The following is a 26,973-nucleotide window of genomic DNA, read 5'->3' as shown; positions in this document are numbered from 1 at the left end:
AGATCTTTCTTACCCTATTGTCTCATTCAATTAATGGTGAATATGTTGGTCTCTGAGAGCTGTATGACTCACTTTCTCTTCTTCCTAACTGATCTCTAAAATACAGTATTTCAGGCAGAAACAGAAACCTGATTATGTTAAAATGCAGCTGTTCAGGGAGAAGAGAAGTAAAAACCCATTTGAGCTACGTTTAGTTAGGTAAAAAAGAAGAATTCAGGGACCTTAGAGAATGTCAATAAAGGATGCTTTCAGACATCATGTTTACTCAAGCGAAAATGTGAAAGTAAAGAACCAATTCATTCATCATACAGTCTGGAGTAGGCAACCATATTCTCAGTTGGCAACTGTACCCTCAGTGTTACACAGCAACATTTTTAGCATTTTTATATATTTTTAAAACAATATAATAAATCTCTAGAGAAAAGGACAACATCAGTTTATCCAACATGCGAGGGAGAAGTTCAAATATCATAGACAAAGGTGAGGCATGACAAAGTCGAAGCAGGTATCTGGAAAACTTTTCTATTTAACTCCATAAAATGTTCAAAAATGTTCCATGAATTAAATGCAGAGATATCTAAATATAGACATTGCTTAAAAGAGATATTGCGGTAAGTAGGTAATAATGTATATGGATATGTGTAGTTAAAAACCTGATTCTTAACTTGATGCAAAATTATTATAAAATACCGTGGCTACAGTGATACTACCTATTTTGAGCTCCATAAGAGAGACAGTTCTGATAAAACCTTATGTTTTACTCTTGCTTTACCCTAGAAATATTCTGGAGTCATACTTTTATTGAAGTTATTTAGAAACCAATACTGCAATTAAATAGAAAACCAACTAGAAAAGGAGTTATAACTTGCAATATACTCTAAAAATATTTCCCTTGTGTTATTAAAACAATACTATTACCCATGATCTTGATAGCATTGCTAATGGCAGCAAAAATGTATACTATTTTTACTATACCTTTTCACAATCATTAATGAATTTATGCAAATGACAATTGTGGTACTGATAATTAAGATAACAAAAAAAGAGTCACAGTCAGACAGATTGGTTCCAAATAGATATTATTTGTTATGCATTAGAACAGCAAATTCCAAGACAATATAGAATCTAACATATTGTTTTTCTGATGTAATTAATCTTTCATTATAAATACAGAATAAAAAGGAAATAAATGTGCGGTCTCATTCTTCCTTGGCTAAGCCTACTGTACATGCATTTAAGCCTGGCTGTGACCATAGGCTCTATGCATTTAGGCACAAGCCAAAAGACAAGAGCCAAAGAGAGTTTGACTTTTGGCTTTCAATACTTGGGTGTAGGGTTTCAACCTCATGTGGTGGTGGAGATCTGGAATTACAACTGATCTTCAAACTACAGAGGTCAGTTCTCCTGGAGAAACTGGCTACTTTGGAGGGTGGACTTTAAGCCATTATACTTTGTTGAGGTCCCTCCCTCTCCAAACCACACCCTCTCAAAGCCTCCACCCCCCCAAAAACTCCAGGAATTTCCCAACCTGGAATTGGCACTCATACTTGGGTGGCTTGGGATCCTAAATGAGCCATCCCAGTGAATCCTGGATCAGCCCAGAAGTTGTAGGCCGAATCCACACGTCTCAAGTTTTCCGATTTCCCCCCGTCCATTATTCGCTTCTCAGAGGGCTGTTCACATACGCTTACCTCAATCCCGCCATTCTCTCACGTCTTTCGCGTTGCTCCTCAGACAAATTTGTCATGCGTTCAAACGCTTCTCTTGCGCGGTTCTCACCGTGGATGTGGACAAATAGAAGCGTTTCACAAGGAGACTGCCCCCTTCAAACCACCCCACTTCCGTGTTTGCAGCCTTTCCGAAACACCATCCCTCTTTGCCATGCAATTATCAAGCTTTTCCACTCTCTCCGCAGCATGCCTGCCTGCCTGCCCTTTCCCCGCCTTTTTTTTAAAGGGGACTTTCCCAGCATTGTTGCACAATCCCAGCCATAAATCTTAATCAGGGTGCTCCAAAATCCCCGTGGAGACATCAAGGGGTGGCGTCATTTCCCATTTCCGTGTCATTTTTAGGATGCCGGACAGTTGGAAATATCGGTGGCTGTTAAAATTATTTTTTTTAACTGTTGAAATTACCGTTATAGCGGAAATCCATCATTCTAACATTACATTCAAGTGGCAAATAATTAGTCTGCCCGTTTGGAGAGTTTGGATCACCCCCACCTTAAATATCAGTTCAAATTAGCCCGCCAGAATAATGGTCCAATGGATTTCAAAGAAGAAGGCATAGAATAACATTAACCAATCACAGGCATCATAGGGGTGTGGCCTTGCCATAGCAATTTAGCAAAAAAAAGCTATAGCGGAAATCTGATGAAAAAATGAAAAAAAAATGAACGTGATGTCATCAGCGGCGACGTAGGATCTAAATCCGCCCCATATTGCGCGATTCTACCAGGGATGTGGACGAAGTATAGCGCAAAGCGGCAGCAGTAAGAGAAGGGATGTGAACACAGACTGGGACATTGAGGGATAGAATCCAGCGTGATTAATGCACACGAAAAGCAGAAAGTAGGGAAGTGTGGATGAGGCCGCATTGTTCTCTCTCTCTCTCTCTCTCTCTCTTTCTTTCTTGGGTATGTGTTTCTTTGTAAACTGCTTTGCACACCTAGTATGGAAGTATTTCAATAAATAAATAGCAAGCAAGTTTCAACTGTACAACATTTCAAATTTTGAGGCTTTAAAAACCAATCAACATTTAATAAATTTCATTTCCACTTCTGAGCAGTTAAAATAATAATAAAATTTGATTTATATACCACCCTTCAGGACAACTTATCACTCACTCAGAGCAGTTGTATGTCATTATTATCCCCACAACAAACACCCTTTGAGGTGGGTGGGGCTGAGAAGCTGAGACTGACCCAAGGTCACCCAGCTGGCTTCAAGTGGAGAAGTAAGGATTAAGGAATCAAACCGGGTTCTCCAGATTAGAATCCTGCGCTCTTAACCACTACACCAAACTGGCCAGACAAGAATAGACAAAACAAAAATAAATAATCTGTGAGTTAATTGCAATATCCAGGAAATACTATAGAATACAAGTGAAGCAGTGCTTTAATCACAGTGGAAGCAGCTGCAACAGGACAGCTACAGTAAGGTGTCGTTTTTGCAGCATCACACTCCATTTGACCTGGGAAAAGATTCACAACAGCTGCTTCCATAAGTATAGAAGCTTCTACTGTGTTACCTCTGGCTATGGAGTAGCTTGGCTGGAATTAAACCTGGATGGTGGTAGTGGGAGTGCTGAATCCTATCTGCTAGACCACTAGGGAGAAGATTGGCCAAGGGGTTAATTTAATTATTCTTCAGCTTAATGCATAACAGCACTTCAGGATTCTTCTGTCAGTAATGGTGCCAGTTTGGTGTAGTGTTTAAGAGTGTGGGACTCTAATCTGGAGAACTGGGTTTGATTCCTCACTCCTCCACTTGAAGCCACCTGGGTGACCTTGGGTCAGTTACAGCTTCTAGGACTCTCTCAGCACCACCCACCTCACAGGGTGTTTTGTTGTGGGGATAATAATGACATACTTTGTAAACCACTCTGAGTGGGTGTCAAGTTATCCTGAAGGGTGGTATATAAATCGAATGTTGTTGTTGTAGATACTGGTCTCTGTAAAACAATATTATTGTCTTCAATTTAAAGTGAAATGTACATTGTACAAGAGGATCTGCTACTGACATTTTTCTTAGTTTTTTTTAAGCTGCAAATTGGCCTACATATTCCTTTAGCTGCAAGGTTTGGCATCCTCCTGAATCATGAAAAGAGACTATTGTGTTTCCCCATCCACAAAACAAACAGCAGCCTCCAGTCATGATAATGCTGATTCCATTTGCTTGTCAAAAGCAAACCAACTTGCAGTTGGCTTGTTCTGGACTGGTCGTGAAATGTGTGGTCATCTTAAGGGCTAGCAGTGAGTATCATATTCTGTGTTAGCAGAAAATTTCAGGTGCCAGATAGTACATTTAAAAATTTCTGCTTTGCAAATGATACAACTTTTTAATATTTCAGCATAATGCTATTGGCAGTGCCTCCACATGGGGCTAAATTGGGCATCTTCTTAATGCCCTACTTCAACTTTCAGTATTTTAGCCAAAACGAATTTCCTGATAGTGCAATCTTCATTTGCACTAGACATAAAATATTAAGGGCAAAAGTTACTGCAACCACTGGAATTTTATTTTAACTTCAGATAAATATAGCCAATTGTAGCTAAATCATAACAATTTTTTTATCTTTATATTCCTCCCTTCCTCTGTTCAGACTTCAAATGTTTCTGTTTTACCAATACTTTAGAGGGGAAAGCTGTTAATAGCTTATCATTTATATAACTCTTTTGAGTATTAATATAAAATTAACTTCAAACACATGACTTCCATCATCCTTAGAGCAACTCTGTAAGGTATTATTATTATACATGGGCATGAACAGCATTACGAACAGAAAAAACCCATGAACAGCCCAATCTGCTGTTCAACAGCAAGCTGTTTGTGAGGCCCCATCCTAAACAAACAGGTGGTCATTAAAAGCCTTGTCAGTTTCTGCAGCTGTTGGGTAAGCCAGACAGTCTGGCGCCTGCAGCAATCACCTTGGCAACCAGAGGGAGGGAGGGACTGAACTCTGTCTGAACTCCTTCTGGCTTTCCTTCTGGCTGTAACCCTTCAAAGTACTTCCAGCAGAGAGTCCCATTTTTGACACTGTGAAGAGAAAATGACAGCCAACAGGGAGACCCATGGATCATGCCTTTCCCGGGGTGCAATCTCTCTGAAACTTGGGGGGTCTTCAGAGGACAGTGAGGACTATGTCCCCTGCAAATTTGGTGGGAATTGGACATCGGGAAGGTCAGTTTGTGGGATGTTTAAAGGGCCCTGCTCCTTGCACGTGGCAGGAAAGGGCCCTTTAAACTATCAGCTGGAACCTCCCCTCCCACCGCCTGCCAGCTGATAGTTTAAAGGGATCTTTAAAGGGCAAGGTAAGTGGGTTTGAGGGGGGCTAAGTGGGGCAGTTGGGGGTTGGGGTGGTTCTGGCCCCCACAAACAGTCCATGTTTGTCCATGTTCGTTGTTCATTGTTCGTGGATGGCATCAAACAACAAACAGGGTGGTCGGGGGGGCGGGGTTTGTTCGTGCCCATGTCTAATTATTATCACTATATTGCAAACACGGGACAACATCTGAAGTAAGATTTGAACTATCAATGTCTCACCTCTGTGTGGTGTAGCAGTTGGAGTATTGAGCTACAACTCCAGACTCCCTCTTTCCATTAAACTCACTGAATGACCTTGGGCCAATCATTCTCTCTCAGTTTAACCTGCCTCATAAGGTATAGGATGAAATGCAGGAGGAGATGACCATGATATTATTCTAAGCGTCTTGGATGAAAAGCAGCATAAAAATGTAAAATAAGAAATCCATAATAACTCTTAGACAACCTTTACAGACACTATTACGCCACTGTTCCGAACTTTATTTTTGCTCAGATTAGATGCTACTTTAGATGCAGGTTTGTTTATGCATCTAATTTATTTTTGCTCAGATTAGATGCTGCTTTAGATGCAGGTTTGTTTATGCATCTAATTTTTCCTACTCACTCTTTAACAGCTCATGTTATGTAGGGTTCCCAACCTACAGATCTCCTGGAATTACAACTCTCCAGATTACAAAGGTCAGTTCCTCTAGAGAAAATGGCTAATTCAAAGGGTGCAGTCTGTGGTATTATACCCCACTGAGGTTCCTCCTTTTTCCAACCTCTATCCTCCCCAGGATCCACCCCTAAATCTCTAAAAAATTCCCAAGCTGGAGTTGGTAACCCTAATATCATGTGATATCATCCTATTGTAATAATCTTGACCCACCTCCTGTAGTGGCCACTAATGTGGAGGAAGCAATGAAAATAACTACATGGTGGTATCATGTCACAGATTTCACTACTTAGACATTACAGTGAGGGGAGAGAAATTTACAGCACAATCCTAAGCAGGTCTATTCTGAATCCTACTTAGGCCTATTCAATGGGACTTACTTCCAAAAAAGTGTTCTTAGGATTGCACTGTTAGACACACATTTCTTAATCCCTCACAAGGGAATCATTTGCCAGTGATTTTTCCACAAGGAATCCATTAAATACGACTTTGAAATGTAAATCTACTATACTTGAAAAAAGTCAGTCTTCTTCATTGCAGAACCATTTAGATTTGCCAGCTCTAGCTCAGAATTAAACTACATGCAGGAGACAGCTAGTCTAATCATGCTCAGACAAAGAAATGAACTCATTTGCCCTCTTTTATAGAACACTTTGCAAGTTTTATAATGTTAGACAGAAAAGCCACTAGCGTGTGAAATGACCTAGAATAAAAGAGTCTAAAAATAAAACAACAACTAGAAGAAAATTAAATTATTCCACAGAAATCCGCTATATTCCTGGTCATTACTATCCCACATGTTTCTCTTGGGTCATGAGTGCTATTTTTAAAAGTTTCAGAAACACCATACAATATCTTCTCTTCAGCCTGGATTCCTTTAAAAGAAATTGTGACAGCTTTGCATCACAATGAAAAGCCACAAAATGACAACATGGAAAATACATTTTCATGTTGGGGATGAAACTGGACAACTGAAATGGCACAGGAATTCCTGTCAAAGCAGATTTATTAATGAAGCACATGTTGTAAATGTTCAAGAGAAATAGTTCGTGGAATATGTTAGAAGGAAGGAGAATTCTCAGTTGTGGTTAATATCTCTGGCACTGCCGGATCCAGATGCAAGGAAAGTAAATACAAGAATATAAAATTAAGAAATGTCAAGTTCTATAAGGTGTGAGGCAACTTGTCCTGAGATAAAGGAATTAAAATGTGGCATTTCTGAATTTAAAATGGCTCTTAATACAACAGGAGAAAAAGAGGTTGAATAAAAATAGCTGAATGCTAACATTTGCATAGTGATTAAAATGGATTATGTTTTATCTGAGCTCCCATAATGTTTTTCTAAAATCTAAGCTCAGTGCTGAAAGTGGAGCAAATGTTTTACTGGAATTCTACAGTGATTGTTTGGAATTCCTTTTTTGCCCTTGGTTGTTCTTGCATTTTCTTAACATTAAAGGTTTTTCTTTTTCTTTTCTTTTTTTTTGGTAGGGCTGCCATCTTGCCAGAATTTTGCTGGTTTGACCAAGAAAACTGTCAGGTAAACAGTATTATGATCTGAAAAGCCAGTGTGGCGTACTAGTTAGCCTGTTGATCTAGGCTCTGGGAGGCCCAGGTTCAAATCCCCACTCTGCCATGAGGCTCACTGAGTGACTTTGGGGAAGTCACTCCCTTTCATCTTACAGCTTACCTTACAGGGGTTGTTGTGAGGATAAAATGGAGGAGGAAGAACTGTGTATAGTGTTCCAAGTTCCTTAAAAGAAGGGCAGGATTAACGTGTGATAAACATATGTGAAAGTCAGGGTTTTGGATGTTGTTTAAGAGAGAGAACATGCTCCGTACTTCGACCAAAGAGGTCTCTACCTCAGCATTCTACTGACCCCAAGTGGCATTCTAAATGCAGTTGTTTCATGTAAAGCATCAGGGAAACAGAGTTTTAAAAAATAACTTTTATTCACTACCAGGGATCTGGAAAAGAAGAATGTTTAGGAAAGTGACTTAAAACTATTTCCTATTAGCAGAGTTGCATTGTTTGCAGGGAAAACATGGGGGTATAGGAGCTTTGCATGGCTGGTGTACGTGAGAGAAAACAAGAAACTTACACTCAAAGCCTTAGTTAAGGTTTAGAAAAGAAACAAGAGTTCTTTATAGTAGGAACTCCATTCTTGGTAGGAAAAAGGAGAGATAGATCTCTATCTGTCGATCTAGTCTAAGGATGCTAGTGGATGTGAGGACAAGACCTGCATCCATCGTGGAAGATCGTGAGTAGAGATTAGGGATGCCAGACACCCGCCGGGGCTCCTGCGCTCTGCAGCGGATTGAAATGTTCAGGCCGCTGCGGAGCGCAGGAGCACTCCTGCACTCTGCAGCGGCTCAAAACGGGCCTGATCAGCGCCAAAACGGGTCTGAAACGAGCCTGGTCTGGGCCAAAACGGGCACGCTCCGCAACATCCTCAATCCAGGCCTCTGCAGAGCATGGGGAGTGGCATCATATTTACTTTTGTACTACTTGGCATGGGTAATATTTACCAGTCTAGAAGAGTAGTATATCCGTAGAGAAGAGCAGATGTATTGTTGAAGGATTTCACGGCCAGAGAACGATGGTTGTTGTGGATTTTCCAGGCTGTATAGCTGTGGTCTTGACATTGTAGTTCCTGATGTTTCGCCAGTAGCTGTGACTGGCATCTTCAGAAGTGTAGCACCAAAAGACAGAGATCTCTCAGTGTCACAGTGTGGAAAAGATGTTGGCAGGTTCGTGGTTCATGAACCATGGTTCGTCAGATCTCATTTCTGATGAACCACCACGAACTTTCGGCTGGTTTGTTTGGTTCATTTTTTGGTTTGTCACTGCAGACAGCCTGGTGCCAATCAATCAGTTTCCTAGGCAACGGGATGGACTTCCTGCAGCCTTTTGCTGACCCAGAAATGAACTTCTGCTGGCCTGGAAGTGACCTTCTGCTGACCCGGAAGTGATGATTTGCTGACCTGGATGTGACATTTTCACGAACCAAATGAACTGGTTCGGGAACGAAGGGCAGGTTCATGAAAGTTCATGGTTCGTGAAATTTGATGAACCACGAACCACATGGTTCAGTTTTTTTCTGGTTCGTGCCCATCTCTAGTTAGGAGTGGGGAAGAAATGGAGGAAAATGGACAGTGAAGGGTTTGATTTCAGTATACAGAAGGGCCAATTATCTCTATTGATTATTGTCAGCAAATGGTGTTAAGAAGCTCAGATTTGTCATATAACATTAAGTTCCAACCTTTGGCACATTAAAAGTGGATCCTCCATTGTCTGCTAATGATTCTTGAAATTTATTTTTCTTCTATTTCTCATTATTTCTCTAAATGATTGTATACTCCACATGAAAGCATTTTTATCTATTGCTATATAATGATTACTCTTAAAAGATTAATAGTAATGCAGGATTCATAGTATTAATAGTAATTAATAGGAATGTCTTTGTACAAAAGCCAGCTTTGCCTCTTTCACTGTGAAAGTTCAGACAGTCCTCTGCCTATTTATATAGCTACAGAAATCCTCATCATTGTGATGGGTGCATGTAAAAAAGGGCTTGTATACTGCAAGGATGAGGACAGACAATGTGTCTCTGTGCACCCTTGCTCTTTTCTGGCAACAATTTACCTATATGGGAGAAATAAAGGGGTGCATTCAGGGACATGAGTGACTGGTAGCCAAAATGCTTTCTTTCCTAGTGTTGCCAACGCCTGGAATGAGAAGCAGGTGTTGTTCCATCTCAACTGTGTCTCAGATTGCAGTCCATTGATTTTTCTCTCGTAGACCTCAAAAGAGAGCTATTGAGAACCAAGAGACTGTCTATCTGCACAGCTGTACCCTGGGTTCTATTTCTTAGTCATGCTATTCACGTTGGGGCAGTTTGATGGAAAGTTGGAAGTTATTCTATATTATTTCTGTGGATTATAGAGTTACCAACTGCAGATGCATCAGTTCTAAAACCACAAGGCTGTTTTTAAAGAAATAAAAAGACACTGCATTTTTTTTGTTCTGAGCTGTTGAAATACATGTTTGCAAGTTCCTTGTGATGCTTCAAAACCAGTAATCAAAAAGGTTTTGAAACTGCAGCAGATAAATGCTTTAGCAATTTTTACAATAATAAGGTAATTCATTCATTTCCAGAAATCCTTTTTAAAATTCTCCTCACAGGCTGACTACAAGTGTCTCTTTTCCCATAAAAGCATGTTGAGAAGCAAAACGTTTCTAATAGCTCACAGTTCCAAAAGCATGTTTCCAAGAGCACTTTATAGAGGTAACACGGGAGAATCTAAAGCTATTCTGGTCAACTGTTGATGAATAGCAATCTCTCCTTTGTGTGGTAAGGAAAAAAATACATGATCCCACCAAAATTAAGCATTTTTTAAAAAATTCAAATTGATTTCCATAGTTACATGTTCATTTCTTCCACTGAAATCAATCAGATGTTAGCACTGACAAACCTACACAGACGTATTTGGCTAGAAGATGCAAACAGATTACTCACATATGCATGTAACGGTAGATTGATGGCCTTTTTATATGAAGCCTTTTCATATTAAAAAAACCCTCTTCATAGAGGATGATTGGAATTGGAAAAGTGACAAGAAACAAAGGAAGTGGGTGTTTTTGATGCCAGTCACTTCTTCACTCCAAAATACACATGTGCACAAGCTACTCAGGCCCTTTGGGGTTCTAGATGTGTTTAACTGCCCATATCATAGCAGGCACTTTATTGAAAAAGGCATTCTTTTGTATATGAAACAGAAGGATGCTTCTTCTAAAAACAATGTCTGTCACTTATAGTTTTTGTAAATTCGTCCTTTCAAAGAATTAACATTTTTTTAAAAAAAACATGCTGTCCAGTTAATTGTGGGCTCCTTTTTATCTGATCAAAAATGTTTAAAAGATTAATATCTGATCACTTACATGTTACAACCACCATAAATAAAAAGTTAGTTGCCCTTCTTGTGGAGAAGGGCAGCCAACAAAATATCAGCCCACCAAAAAGAGTTTAATGGCTTGCCTTCTGAGATGCAATTGTTACTTGCCAACAGTGAGTAGCTAACGGCAAACTGTGTGCCTAGATAAGGGACATTAGACTTAAATCATTCTGCAAATCCAGCTTCTTCTTAAAACTCTGATTGAAGAAAATTGCACCATTTCCCTAGGCAGCTACCACTTTGGCAAACAGCTGTTACACTTAGAAAACTATTTTTAGTATTTGACTGAAATGTCTTTGCTGATGTTCCAATGCATTTCCTCTTTTCCCCCTCAGCACTAAAGAGAAGTTTTCTTCATGTTACTTTTATGAGTATTTGAACATTTTAACATCTTCTGGTTGTCATTTTTAATGGGTCTTCATGTCATACGCAAAAAAAAAAAAAAATAGATCCTTGCCCCCAAGGAGGTTACAGCCTAAAGTATGATTGTGGGGAGAAGACAGTACAGTGGGAAATGTAAAGAGATAAAGGTGAGCAAGTATAACTCAGAAAAATGTAATATAAAAAGAGGACTCACAGCAAGCCCTCCTGCCACGTTATTAGCCCAACTTCCCCCTGGCTTTGCAATTATAATGTCAGTCATATATGCCATTAAGTTACAATCAGCTTATGGCAATCCCAGAAAAGGTCTTTTAAGGTAAGTGAGAAGCAGAGGTGATTCACCATTGCCTTTCTCTGCAGTCTTCTATGGTGGTCCCCCATCCAAGTACCAACCCTACTAAACTTCCAAGATCTTACAAGATTGGGCTATCCCATGCCCTTTTCCCTTCCCATGTCAGGCATGTACCAAATTAAATGCTTGTTCAGTCTTTGTCCACCCCAGTGTTTTTTTCTTTAACTTATATAGGTTCATTTACCAGTTTCAATGTTCATTTGTTGCTGTATTTAAATAAATGTCAATAAACAAGTGGTCTGGGGGTGGAGATGGCTTTGTGACATCAAAAGTGCCGGCTGATCAGCATCATTCACAGTTGGTTTCTGATGCAAACATGCATAACTGGCATTTTTCAGAGATTGAACATGGAGAGGAACAGTATCGGGGGGGGAGGGGTTCTTCCAAATTAATTCCATTCCTACAAAAATGTTGTCTACAATCTGCACTGTAGTTAGTGAAGGAGATCACAGATCTCCATTTGTCTTTAAAAGTCAGTTACAGGCACATGTGGATCCAGTTTGCGTCAAGGCTGAACAAGGAAGGAAGAAGCCCCCACATAGTTTTGTTAATTGAAACAAGGCCCCCGTGCACTGTTTCTAGCATTTTAAAGGAAAAGACAGGTTTTAACAGAACCTGTCTTTTTTTCTTTAAAGTGCTAAAAATAGCATGAAAGGAGGGGGTTAGATTTGAATAGCAAAACTATTCAGGGGTTGAAGGATTAAACCCTCTCCTTCTTTCTCTCATGGCTCCAGTTTCTGTTGGGGGTCACATGCTGGTAATTTGTCTTACAAGTTAACAGAGAGCTATGAGTTTTGTTCTTAAAACTTGTGGGTTAAGCTAGGTAAGAAGAAACAATGACTCAACTTATATAATGTAAGACTCTAGCAGTGACATCCTAAGCAAAGTTGCACCCTTCTAAATTCATTAAAGTCAGTAAACACAGAAGGCATAACTCTGTTGTCAGTGCCTATAGTTTTATGAGCTTGCTTACAGTGCCTATGAGCTTGCAAACAGCTTTCATTGGATTCTCCCACAGATAAACAGCTGTTCTTTTAAATATGAACAATGGATCTAAATGCCAGTCTGATTTCTACATACAGAAATTATGTGCCAAAGTGATTCATTTTCTTTTCCATGTAAAAAGTGACTGTGCAAGAGCTCTATTCTACTTCCCCAAACCAGCAGAGACTGGGCAGTAGTTCCTTCCTACATTAACTGCTTAGAAGTTTACACTGGGAAGAACCACACTTTACATCCAGAGAACTCCAGGTTCAATATCTGGAATTCCCAAGTGGAAGAAAACCATTTTTTCCTTGAGGCACTAGGGAATTGCTTCCAGTCAGAGTAGACAATACTGAGTTAGATGGACTAGTAACTTGGTTCCTCTGAGTTGGTATAAAGCAGTTTTGTATCACATATTTAATTCCAAACTTGGCTGCAGAGTGCAAGTTAAAAAAAAACTCACATAATAAGCCCACATATGGATAGGGGAGATTCTTGTACAAATCCAGGAAAAATAGATTTACAAAAACACTTAATTTTTTTAAATTGGAGAGTATAAAAAACTCCAAATCCAAAACAGCCATGGCAACGTATGTACAGATCATGTTGAGAAAAAACAAAACAAATTTGGGCAGCATTTTGGCTTGCTATAGCAACCCAAAATAGGTGCCCAAGCAGCTGTGCACAGAAGAGATTGAAAGACAAATAGAAACGGGTGGTGGTGGTGGTGGTGGTGGTGGTAAGAAAGAGCAGGTGGGATTAACAGCCAGTTCAGCAACAAGACTGAGGGATAGGTGGTGATGGGCAATGTTTGGAGGGACAAAAAGTGGTGATAAGGGTGTTGGGGAAGACAAAAATCCCTTCCAGTCATGTGATCAGTGGTGGCTTGCATGCTTTTGGTCCCAAGCCATGGCTGATCACTTGACAAGCACAGTCTTCCAAGATGGCTTGTGGCTAAAAATGGTTAAGGTGCCCTTTCCACTGATGATCACCCAGCAGCCTGCCCAAGTCAGTGAAGGACAAGAGATTGGCAGAGGAAAATGAGATCTCCTCTCTCACACACAAGTCTTCATTGGTCCCCTGCTTGTGTTCAGATTAGGGTTGCCAGCTCCATGTTGGGAAATTCCTAGAGATCTTGAGGGTGAAATCTGGAGAAAGTGGGGTTTGGGGAGGGAAAGGACCTTGGCATGGCATAATTCCACAGAGTCCACCCCCTAAAGTAGCCATTTTCTCCAGGTGAACTGATCTCTGTGGCCTGGATACAATTTGTAATTCCGGGAGATCTCCAGCCACAACCTGGAGGCTGGCAACCCTAGTTCAGATTAAGAATTCTATACACATTAATTTGGGAGTAAACTCCACTAAATACTAGTGGGACATTTCTGAAAAAACAGTGAAAATATACATCTAATTCTCAAGTTTACCCCACCACACAGATCAAAAAAATTGACAGCTTGAAAAAAGTTAGGTTTTATGATTTTTCTCAAGCTGGAGGGTGGGGGGGAATGCAGGGGTCAAAAAGGGAGGAAGAATAAAATTAATAACTTTCAATCACCTTTAAGCTCCTATCAATCATGTATAAGTTTGTAAGGTATTCTAGAAAACAACTTATCAATATTATAGCGCATAACATGACTACAGAAAGTAGACATTATGAATAGCAATATTGTAAATAGTTGTAAGTTGTTTTGTGTGTTTTGTTTAAAAATTTGTAAATTTAAAATTTGTAAAAAGTATCATTATGTATCTTGTAACTTATCAATAAAAAAAAAATTAAAGGCAGGAAGGAGAGCCTGGAGGGGACAGAGGCAAGATGGCAAGAGAAACCAACAAGTTGTGAACGGGCTATAGCTTCCCCCACAAGTCCTCATGGACCCTCAGCTTGTAATGAAATTTAAGATCACAGCTGAAAACTGAATCTCTAGTAGGGAAAGACAACTGAAACCAGCAAGCTGAACAGACCTCACTGTTAGTTAGCTGTACATTTTTATCCTGCTCATCCTCCAAGAAGCTGGTGTACAGCAAATAATAACAATAACAACAACATTCGATTTATATACCGCCCTTCAGGGTGACTTAACACCCGCTCAGAGCGGTTTACAAAGTATGTCACTATCATCCCCACAACAAAACACCCTGTGAGGTGGGTGGGGCTGAGAGAGCTAGAAGCTGTGACTGACCCAAGGTCACCCAGGTGGAGGAGTGTGGAATCAAACCTGGTTCTCCAGATTAGAGTCCCACACTCTTAACCACTACACCAAAGAGAGCGAGGTTTGCCAGAGAGACAGTGTTGCAGTGGCTAGAGTGTTAGACTGGGATATGGTTTGAATCTGCCCTCTGGTATGGAAGCTCACTTGGTGACCTTAGGAAAATCACACACTCTAAGCCTAACCTACCTCACAGGATTGTTGTGAGGATGAATGAAGGAGAGGAGAATGATGTGACCTGCTTTAGGTCCTCATTTAGGAGAAATACGGGGTATAAATACAATAAATAAGTAAACTCTCCTTTCCTCTCAGCAGCCCTATGAGGTAGGTTAGGCTGATAGAATGATACTGGCCCAAGGTCATCCAGCACCAGTGATCTACCATGGCAGAGCGGAGATCTGAACCTGGGTCTCCCAGATTCTAGGCAAACACTGTAACTGATATACCACATTCCAAGCAAAAAAAAATTCAACCTGATAATTGAAACAGTATAATCTCCAAAAATAGAGAGTGCTGTAGGTGCCATGGGTGACCCAATAAAGTTCTGCTCTGCTGCACTTTTTCAGGTCTGATCCCAGTGAAGAGAAGTATAGAGAAGCAAGGCTTTGCAGATAATCTCAATGAGGGAAGGTATGCCTGATATTTAATGACCAGAACTGGCACACAGAATCTTAAATTTGGAGCAGCTGTAACATCACCAGAACAATATAGCCTCTTTTATTAACTCCCGTTAATCAGCTAGTCATGGCATTCTGCAATGACTGTAGTTATGGTGGATTTCCTTGGAGTATCTGCCAATGAAACAACTTCAAGTTGCTGTCTTGATCCGTTAGCCTTGTTGCTGTCTATGCTGTAAATCAGTTGCAAACTTGCAATCACTAAGGCAGCAACAGGGATGGCCCATTCATTTTCTTTTCAGTGCTGTCAGAAAGTACCTTTCCGAGTATGCAAGCACAGGTAACTCTCTGATCCACCACAAAAGACTTGGAGCAAACTGGCAAAACTCACCCCCCAAGAGAGGCATATTAAGGAAGAACACCTCTTCATAAATCCTGAGATGTGTATTGATTGTAGCTGGGCACAAAAATATGACAGAATGAAACCACAGGTGTCCCCTACCTCTTCATCCCCACTTCCACTATTAGATGGACCCAGTTAAGGCACTTTCACCTGCTTTCTTCTCCTTCCTTTCTTACTAGTTTCCTCTATTCCTGGGGCTGGACCTGAAGGAAAGAGAGAGAGAGAGAGAGAGAGAGAGAGAGAGAGAGAGAGAGAGAGAGAGATTTATCCAGACTACTCATGCAGCCAGTTGGTCTTTTAAAAACTCTACCAATCAGGAAAAAATAATCAGAACTTTTCTTCATTCTATACATACTTTATATCCTGCCCCACAAAACACTCCCCCACACACAAATTTGATGATCCCCTTGAGCATATGCTGGACACTAGAGATGTGATTATATAAATATCAGGAGAGAGAAAAACAGCCTCCTTCTGTGTGTTTCTGGTGAGCTCAGACATCTTTTTTTCCACAGTGACCTCATGGGGTTTTCTGTCTGCCAAGGCTAACTTTGAAGTATTGATGATGGCAGGCAAACTCAAAAGAAAGTCCTACCTGCATAATTTCAAAGCAACATTTGTACTCCTGATATGGGTCAATATTGAATAACATGTTTCTTTACCTACTTTTTCTCATGAAGAACTTTGAACATAAAGAAATAAAAAATAAAAATAAAGCCCAACAGCAGACTTATTTGTCATTAATTTTATTTATTTCATTTATTCCACAATGAGGACCCAAAATGGTTTATAACCTTCTCCTCCATTTTATCCTCAAAACAACCCTGTTGTTAGGCTGGGAGAGAGTGACTGGCCCAAGGTCACCCAGCAGGCTTCCATGACAGAGTGGGGATTTGAACCTGAGTCACCCAGATCCTACTCTAACCACTATACAACAGTGGCTCTGGAGGAGAGGACTGTCTGGCAAATATATTACCAAAAAAAGTGGGAAGGGCATGCCTGGCTCAATTAACTATGGTGTGAAGGTACATGAGACAGCAACTCTGCAAAGCTCAGTCAGTCTGCATCTGGTCAGTGTCTGGATAGTGACCTCCAGGGAACCTCCTCTGTATGGTTTGTCCTGAGTTCTGTGATGAAAGAAAGGCAGAAGAAAATGCAATAAATATTTTTTGTGCATGTATAGAAGGGAAGGAGAGGAGAAATCAAATGCATGATCCCTTTCCTAATGAAATTCTACCTATGTAGACTTTAAAGCACATTGGCAACATTTAAAAAACTATTTCTGTTCCTTGAGGGCAAGAGCCTTGACTCATAGAGATTGTTTATTCCTTCAGGAAAACACACACACAATACCAGAAGGAGCAGGACCAGTTGCAAGCGGTGGAGGGAGGACAGGGAGGCTGCCCTCCCTCCTTAGCTGTCCCCTCCTACAATTCTTCTTATCCCATTTCAGTCTGGCTGACTCCCATGAGAACCCATCTCTGCATCACACACTCTTGCACAAAGTTATCCCTTCCAGTCCTCCTTATCCTTTAGCCATCTGTAATTCCAGAAGATAACATTCTTTCATGTCTATTTTTTTCTTTGAAGATTTTCATGATGCACTTTGTCAAAAGATAAAATTCAAGCACACTGGATCTTGCATCTTATCCCTGTCTGTGTGGTTGTTGATACTGTCAAATAATTCTGAAAGTTTAGTGAGGGGGGCAAGGCTTTCCAGATTGCAAGAATCATGATTCTTCTTCAGTAAGTCTTGCTGTTCTATATGTTCAAGAATTATACAGCCATACATACAATCCTAAGCAGAGCCACACCCTTCTAAGCCTACTGATAGATTGTACTCTTAGTACTCTTAGTAATAGTTTTCACTAGTTTTTCTGAGACATAAATAGTCTGCAGTGTTTTGGATCCTTTCTTTAAAAGAGGTGTTACACTGTCTACTGATAAGGAAGTATATTACATATTAGGGAGCGGCCACTGCTTGCCAACCCCATGGCATGTGATATTTAATAGTAGAAGTACTGAGTGAGCAGTTCTGCTTTTTGCCAAAAAAGTTGTAGCAATACCTGATGAAGCAATAGCAAGAGCTGGGACTTGCAGTGCCAGAAATGAAGAGAATTGGGAACATCTTGGCACAGGTTAACTCCAGAACATCCTTTTGGATGTTTGTAATTGAAGCAAAGGTTTACTCACAAGAAGGAAGAAGGGGAAGGGTGGAAAATATCCCCTCTGTTACAAAACTGGAAACCCTTGGTTTCACCATAGTTTCCTTCTCCCATCAGCCTCCAGCAGTGGCCATCCCAGCTCCCCTGATCCACCAGGGCTTTGTAAGTTTTTAAAAAATCAGCAATTGAACATAAATATAGCAATATGCAGGGCTTTTTTCAGCAGGAACGGGGTGGAACAGAGTTCCGGAACCTCTTGAAAATGGTCACATGGCTGGTGGCCCCGCCCCCTGATCTTCAGACAGAGGGGAGTTTAGATTGCCCTCCGCGCTGCTCCAGCGGGCAATCTAAACTCCCCTCTGTCTGGAGATCAGGGGGCGTGGGGCCACCAGCCATGTGACCATTTTCCCCAAGGGCAACTCATTGACTTTCACCACCTCTTTTCCCAGAAAAAAAAGCCCTGGCAATATGTATAAAAGTATATCAGAAATCCCAGCTTTCATTTTTTAAAAAAGCAAGGTGGGAATTCAGAGAACCTGTTATACATAAGGTTATTATAACATATATAATGATTTTCAGTTGCCAGTTAAAACAATCTCCCCAATTATAAGGGGAAGAAATGGCTGCTGTGAGGAAAATGGCTACAGTGCTGAAAAAACCCAAGATTTCTTGCCCACACAGCTGTCATCCAGGATTTGTTGCAATCTTTCACAAAACTTCAGAACAAATTATGTTACAGAAAAATCAGGGGGAAATCAGGGAAGCCCTGGGAAGTGCACAAATATATCATGGTGCTGAGGAAACGTGAAGGGAAAAATGCTTTCCAAGAAACTTGAACCTGGGACAAATAACTTGTGTGGAAATGGCATTATCACTAACATGATCTGTGCAGCCATTCTATAGTGATTGCTGAATTGATACATCAACTCATACACTCAGGCTTTTCATCTTCAGTTAAGTTAGTTGCTTTTTGTTGAGTATGTCCAGTGATTCTGGACTGGAATGAATTAGTCTTGTGGCACTTGATGTTTTGTGGACTGGATGGATTGGGCTCTACTCCATACTTCAATATCTGTTTGGATCAAAATCTGTTTATTTCTAAAATTTTCACCTTTACATTAAGCAATGACTTCCAAGCAGTTATATAAAACAATGTTCTAAGAATATATATATGAATACAAAAGTAGATAAAGTAATTTTCTTTATATGAATGTTAAATTAATTATTTAAATACCTACATTCTAAGGCATTGTCCCAAAGTTGCTTTAGATGTTAGCTATTTAAATTATTTTGGACACTGTTCAAACACAGGAAGCCAGTGTTTGTCTAAAACTGACAAAGCACTTGCATAGCATAATGAGTTGTTTTGCTTTTTTTTCAACAGCTGATTAAAATCCCATGTCCCCACCTCTGGCCACAGCCCATGACGCCCAGCCTGTGAGGGAGCCCTGGGGTAAAGGGTTGTACATAGGTAACTGGGCAGAAAATAGACAGACAGAGGACTTGGACACATTGTGTAGTTTACTGTTCTGCAAATGTTCCAGGAGGCGCTTGAGTGAATGCAACTCCCGGACCCCTGGGGGCGGGGGCTGGGACTTCCGCCAGCCTTGTCTGGACATCTGACCGCTTCCCTGTTCCATCCACTCCACGGGCAGGGCTCCGGCCCATCTCACCCTCTGACCAAGCTCACCAGGTGGGGCCACTTCAATGCAGAGGCTCACATGGGCCGACTGAGTGGGTGCCCTGTCCACTGCTCCACCTGACGGGTGGCGAGTCGGCGACCTGCTTGCAAAGGGAAAATCACACATGAGAAGCGGATTGCGCTAGCCTGCACTGAGTCCTCTGCTGCAGACCCTCTGGCTTAGCGAGGAGCCATGCTTGGGGCCTGCAGCAGAGACCCGGACGAAGAGGTCGTGGTGGGACACTTGACCAGGCAAGGCAGAACCCTCCTTGGAGACAGCGCTGTGCATTGTTGGGGGCCTCCTGTCAGGGAGTGAGGGTGGCACTTGTGAGCTCTCCACCATTGGAGGGATGGCCCACATGACCAAGCTGCCCTCTGGCCCCACCCCCTACCCAGCCCACCCACTCCTGGGATTCGGAGGTCTGACTGGCGGCCCCTATTCGGCCAATGGGAGCTGCTGCCCCAATGCCCCCATCAGGTTCTGTGCACTTCCCAACTGCCTACATGCCGTGCTGTTGCTGCAGCTGCACTCCCCACTGGCAAGCCCCACCTGAAGACAGTAGTTTTGGCAGCTGCAGGAATGGTATGCAGCTGGCAAGGTAAACCGAGCTGCGCAGGCTTCCACCCTGTCTTCTCTTCACCTGTCCGTTCTCCCTCATCCCTTCCTGAGATGTAACTCCATAGCCTGACAACCTGTGGGAAAACGTTCGGTGGTAAGGGGTTGCCAGTTAGGCATTCCAGACTTTGCAACTTTTCCTTGTGTGAGCGCAAAGTGCTTGCAAAATTCTGCTAAGTGCCACCAACTGCACACATGGCCCTCCACCGTACCTGCCCAATCTCCCGCCTTGCATGCAAAGTCCCCACAATTGGGGGCTCAGGCCACACTGCCACTTACCTGGCTGTACCCAGCACATCCGGGTGTTTTGTAGTACATCTGTGATGTGGATTGGCCACGGGGAGGGGGGCTCATCTGCCACGAGTTCACAAGCAGATTGGTCCCCCGGGTAGTCCAGATCCTATGCTCCCTCTTGCTGCAGGGACGGGATATGCCGCCGACAGAGGGGCCTGATCCCTCCTTGGCAATAGGCTCCTATGGGCTACGCCACTTTTTTGCTGGGTGTAACTTTTTCCCGGCCCAATGGGCATTCCCGCGGCTGTGGCGTGTTAGGGAGACAACCAACTCTGGCCCTGCCCCTGGCATGGCCCCTCCAGTGCGGGCGCGGAGACCTGCGCCACACTCCTGCCTCTGTACAGCCGCCTGGCAGCCCTGGTGGTGGCGGCCACAGTGGCACGCCTTGGCATGTCGCTGACAGAGGGGGCTTTGCCTCTGCGTACCGGCCATTTCTGCCCGCGTAAGCTGAAGTCCTATGGACTTTCACCCCCTCCCCTTAGGATTGGCCTGCCCATGTATGATCCAAAACAGCAACTGGGCACAAATTACATCAATGTGCTTATATACTGCCTTTCTGGCCAGATTAGTGCCCACTCAGATCAGTGAACAAAGCCAGTGTTGTTATTCTCCCCACAGTACAGCTGGGGAGCTGGGGCTGAAAGGAGTGGCTTACCTAAGACCATCTGTAGGGTTCATGGCTGTAGTGGGAATCAAACCAGCAGAGTGGTGGCTCGGAGCCCAGCCACTTAACCACTATAGTGCAGCAGCTCCTATGTGCATGCACCGGCAGGAGAAGTATCTTCATTTTCTTCTTTCCACCCCGCATGCTTTAACTAACAAAGAAGGGCTATGCGGGGAGGGGGGCTATTTCCATCTGCCTAGGATCTGCCAATATCATTTAATCTTGCCTGAGGAGATGAGTCGAATCCCACCCCACATCACACATTTAATTGGGGTTTCCACTAATCAAACTCTTGTTTAGTATATGTGTAAAGAGCCCCTTTTTGTTCTCAAGTGCTGTACTTTACTTTTCTTCATTGGAGTGAGTAGTAATTATTATTTTTTAGAAAGAAAAAGTAAACGACATCACCATCAGCGTAAGGGATGAGGCAGATTTAGCACCTTTTCAACTATGCTCTAGATTGCAGTCTGTTTATTTTGTCCTGATTCCATTTCTTGGTCATACCAGTGCATAATAGTTCTTTGGGAAAAGACAGGTTAATTGCACCTTCTTTTGACCACAAGATTTGCCAGCCAACTAGTAATTTTCTAGTAATCCTCTGTGGAGTAAAATAATAAATTAACAGTAATTGTCCTGTCCCCCACCTAGTTACCATTCACTGAAGATGTTCATAATATGCTAAACATCTCATGCAGTCTTCAGGTCATGGAAAACTGAAACAAGCCATGTGTACATAGATTGGTTTTTTATTTTTACAACAACACCTTCCTGTCATTAAAAACAGATTTCCAGATGAACTATTTCTAAGGAACCAGTTCCTTTTTGACTAGTCTGTGTCTTGATGTTTCTAACAGCAGCACTTCTTATGGGTCTTAAAAACCAGGAAATGACCTATGTCATTGGTGCCTGATGAAAACTTAAAAGCTGATGAGCCAGAGAAGTTCCATAGTATTTGAATGTTGAATTGTGTACTGTATAGCATTACCAGAGACAGCTTCCAGGACAGTTATTCAGGCTTTTACAAAAATCCTTTTGTAGTTGCCTTCAAGGGCTGGGAGTTTATTGGCAATTATTTAACTCATGTATTGCCAGACCCTTTACTGTAATCCACATCCCTTTCTCTTTCCCCCTCCTCCATTTTCGTTTCATCTTGAAGCCTCATAATAACACTCTTCCAACAAGAACTAATTTGCTGGTGAGGAAGAGAGACATGATCTGTCTCATCTCCCTATATCTGTATTTGATTAAAATAGGGAAGATCAAATCTTATCTTTGCAAACAAATCTATCACCATTAATTCTCTTTTCTTTGAAATATGATTTTAAAGGTTGGATTTCCTTCAACCGGTAATTTAGTCCCCCCCACCCTTTTTACAAAGAATTTTTCTTTTGTGTCATGGGGAGTAAAAAAGGTTGAAGAGAACTGTTCTTCCTGAGGAGAATTAGAAACATGGTTGCTGTCTAGATATTTGGGTTAAAAGTATAATCTGTTTAGTTGTTCTACCCTGTTCGGAATTTTTTTTCAGCCATTACCTTTTAAGCATCTCCAATCCAGTTCATGCTTATAAATCTACAAGAAACCTGAGGAATGAGAGAAAATACTGAAAAGGAGGAGAAAGTGCTGATAAATACATTTCCATTCTTGACATATGTGAGAAAAAGCTATGGCTCTTATGCCATCTGAAATTTTTGTAAACTGCTTTATCAATATTGCATATAAGCACTCGTCATGACTATTAAGCACATAAAATCCCCTCTGTTAATGCAGTGATTTATACACAAGAGTTTAATAATGCCAACCATGTAGGCAAATCAATTAACTTGGCCTCATTTACTTTTCTGCAGCAAGCCTCCTTCTTCTCTGCAGGTTGAATGAAAAATTTAAATTCCGTCAATGGTGTATAAATGCTTATGCTACCATAAAATAATAAAAAATGTTGATTATTGACATTTCACACATGAACAGTGATACTCCCAGATGAATTTTGTGCATGTCTGGAAGCTCAGAGATGCACAAGTGAGTTTCCTAAATGTGATCATCAGCATTCATTTGTATATATCTGAAAAACAGGGGGAGGGGTGTTTATTTTGAGACAGATGTGAGGAGATTGCTTCTTAGCAGATAAAAGTCTGCTATAGCTGCCATCTGTCCAGGGCCTGCCGAAACAAGGAGAAGACCCTTCTCTAGCCGCTTCTGTCAAACAGATGTTTAGAAGCCACCAGGAGTCTGCACCCCCTTCTTCCTTGGATGAACACCAGTAAGGGAAAATCAGATTTGCCTAACTGGATATAAGCACTTACTTTGTTCTGATGTTACCAGACTGATTTCTCTGCCATCCCATCCTTCTACTCTCCTTCCCTTAGGTGTGTTGTTTTTGGAATTTGTAAGCCCGAGGACAGTGACTTCTCTCCTGTGTGTAATGAGCGCTGTTTGGGGGAGACAATAGTCTGAAAAGTGGTATATATATAGGAATACAATAAAGAAAACAAACAAACAAATAGTATTGAGTTTTGGTGACAGATGGAATTCAAGCCCAAGCAAGGAAATACAAGATGAAAGTGTATGCTTTGGGATAGTTCCCATATAGTAATTTCTTCTTTTGTACTGACAGTCATGACCATTCCCAGGTAAACATTTGGTGACCCTATGGTAGATAGATACCTCCAAGTTGACAGCAGTGCTCACAACATGGAGGCTAGAACCAGAGCTGTTACTGTTGTGAAAAATTCCTGTTAGTTGCTGTGTAGTACACTTTTACCACACATATACAATTACAAATAGTTCAGAATTGCTTGCTTGCAGGAAACAACTGTTTGAACACATGTTTTAGTTGTGCTGTCATCATATGTGTATGTGTGTGCCATCAAGTCACAGCCAACTTATGGCAACTTAATCAAGGGGTTTTCAAGGCAAGTGAGGAGTAGAGGTAGTTTGCCAAAGCTTTCCTCTGTAGATTCCTCCCATCCAAGTACCAGCCAAGCTTAGCTTCTGAGATCTGATGAGCTCAAACTATACCATGCTGAACCACTACTTGCCTTCATCATATACAGATTACTATTTTAGATTTTTAAACAGTAATATTTTCTAGCCACACAACGACCTCCACTGAACATATGAAGCTGCCTTATACTGAGTCAATGCTCAATCAAATAAAGTATTTATTCTGACAGGCAGCAACTCTCCAGGGTCTCAGGCAGAGGTCTTTCACACCACATACTACCTGATCCTTTTAAATGGAGATGTTGGGGATTGAACCTGAGACCTTCTGCATACCAAGCAGATGCTTTGCCTCTGAGCCATGGCTCCCTACTGACCCCAAGATCTGCTGCCATGCAACAGCAGGTTGCAAATATTTCTGCTTGTCTCTCCCTGCTCCTCTGAGCTACCACTGGTGCTTGCACACAAACAAGGGAGTGGCAATGGCTTTTTGGACTAGTATTTTATTTTATTTTTACATGATTTATAGTTTGCCTTTCTCACTGAGAGTCCAGACAGTTTACACAGTATAAGTCAATATGATCAACAGCAGAGACAATCAATAAACAATGCAATAGGGTATGCAAATACAAATTTGCAGAGATTTGAAAACAAGCAGAAGTCTGATACAGAACTGAAACAATGCTGAAACAGAACATAAACAATTCTAAATCTGACATATTAAACAATGCAGAAATGACCCAGTGGTATACTCTACAGTCTGTATCTCTTTACCAATGCATTTTTTAAACTACTTCCTTACAGTACATCTTTATCGGTATAAAAAAACTCTCCTGAATAATTCAGTTTTGAACAGTTTGTGAAAAGCCAGGAAATTGGGAGCCCTCCTAACCTCATCAGACAGACCATTTCATAAGGTGGGCCACTACAGGGAATGTGTGTGTGTGTGGGCAATTGTTGATTTTACCCATGTGCAAGATGCCCCCTGTGGAAGGCCCTGTTCAGATGAGAAGCTGCCATGGTGGAGCATAGAGAGGTGGTTCTGTAGATATGAGTGAACAAGGCCATGAAGGGCTTTGTATGTGATAGCCAAAACCTTGAACTGAGCCTGGGACCTGATAGGTAACCAATGCAGTGACTGCAGAATGGAAGTAATTATACATGCTCTACTTCCTGATAATAACCAAGCGGTGGCATTTGGCACCAACTGGAGTCTGAGTTGACTTTGAGGGGAGACCTATGTAGAGTGCATTACAGCAGACTAGTCTCAATGTTACGATGGAATGGATCCAGGTGTCCAGATTAATTGTATCAAGGTAGGGGCCATCTTCCGGGCAAGACTGAGTTGGGAAAAGGCATTTTTGCAGCTGCATTAACTTGCTTCTCTAGCAGCAGTGCATGATCCAGTATAACCCCTAAGCTCTTAACCGAGTCTGCAAGGGTTAACTGAACCCCATTAAAAGTGGGGAGCAAAATATCCTTCAAGATCTCTGCCTTCTCACCAGCATAATTTCCATCTTGTCTGGATTCAGCTTCAATCTGTTCACTTTCAGCCACTTGACCACAGCTGTCAGGCAGTGACTTAAAACTTCTATTGTATCAACCAAGAGATTTGGATAGTGAAATATAGATCACGGTGTCATGTGCATATTGATGACATTCAATTCCATAGCTATGAATTATTTCTCCTAAAGGCTTTACATACACGTTGAATAACAGGAAATAAAGATTGTGCCCTGTGGAACTCCGCAAAGTATGTCCCACGCTGAAGATAGCTGATTTCCAATAACAACCATTTGAGTCTGTCCCATGAGGAATGATTCACACCAGTACAAGGCACATCCCAATACCTACTTTTGCCTCCAAATGTCTCAACAGGATGGCATGGTCTACTGTGTTGAAGGCTGCAGATAGATCTAGAAGGAGCAATAATAAAGCATGACCTTTGTCTACATTTAGGCAGAGGCTGTCAACTAGAGGCACTAGGGCTGTCTCTGTCCTATAGCCTGGCCTAAAACCATACTGAAAAGGATCCAAGGCACCAGAGTTGTCCAAGGCCTGGAGTTGGCCAGTTACTGCTCTCTCAACCACTTTGCTCAGAAAGGGCAGATTAGGGACTGGGTGATAATTGACTACATAATTTTTGTCTATGGATTTTTTAAAAATAGTGAGCAGATAACTGCCTCTTTGAGTTGTTGAGGGAAGGTGCCTTGAGTGAGTTACTGATATTCTTTTATGTGGTCCTAACATGATTTTAGCGGCCAAGGGCAGAGATAGTGCACAAATAGTGGCCTTCACAGATGCCTGGATTCTGTCAATGTCCCTTACTGTAACTGAGTCAAAGTGGTCCATAAGTGGACCAAATGGTATATTAAGCAATTATTCTGTCTTGTCTATATTACAGCTGGCATCCAGATCAGAGTATCTATTTTATAAGCAAAAATCTCTGCAAAGGTGTCACAGCTAATTGAATATTCCTGAGACAGAAAAAGTTCAGATAAAAGATGTAGAGATACTTTAACCAACTGGGATGGTTATGAACCAGCTGATGCAATGATTGCAGAGAAATTATGTTTCTTTGCCACTCTCATCGTGTCATCATAGGTCTTCCAATAGGCTCTGTAGCATGCTGTATTAGATTCAGCATGAGTTTTCCACCAGCGCCTTTCTAGACATCTTTCAACCCTCTTTAGGTCACTTAGCTCTATGGTAAACCAAGAAGCTGGCCTTGGGGAGCTTCATGTTCTAAGCTCCCACTGCAGCCTCAATAGAGCACATATTTGGAATCCTAAAATCCCCCAGAACATTTTGGAATCCAAAAGGATCCATGCACCTCTGCTGGAGAACCGTTTTAACAGGTCTTGTGTACTTGTCTCTTTGTATATACTTGTCTGTATGTACACAACAGTAGCCAAAGAGGATTGCAGTGCAATTCTAAACAGTTACACTCTTTCTAAACCTATTGACTTGAATGGACTTAGAAGGATATAATTATGCTTAGGAATGCACTGTTAAAGTA

This window comes from Eublepharis macularius, chromosome 1 (assembly GCF_028583425.1).
Source record: "Eublepharis macularius isolate TG4126 chromosome 1, MPM_Emac_v1.0, whole genome shotgun sequence".
NCBI classification, from domain to species: Eukaryota; Metazoa; Chordata; class Lepidosauria; order Squamata; family Eublepharidae; genus Eublepharis; species Eublepharis macularius.
Note: the sequence above shows the minus strand (reverse complement) of the source record.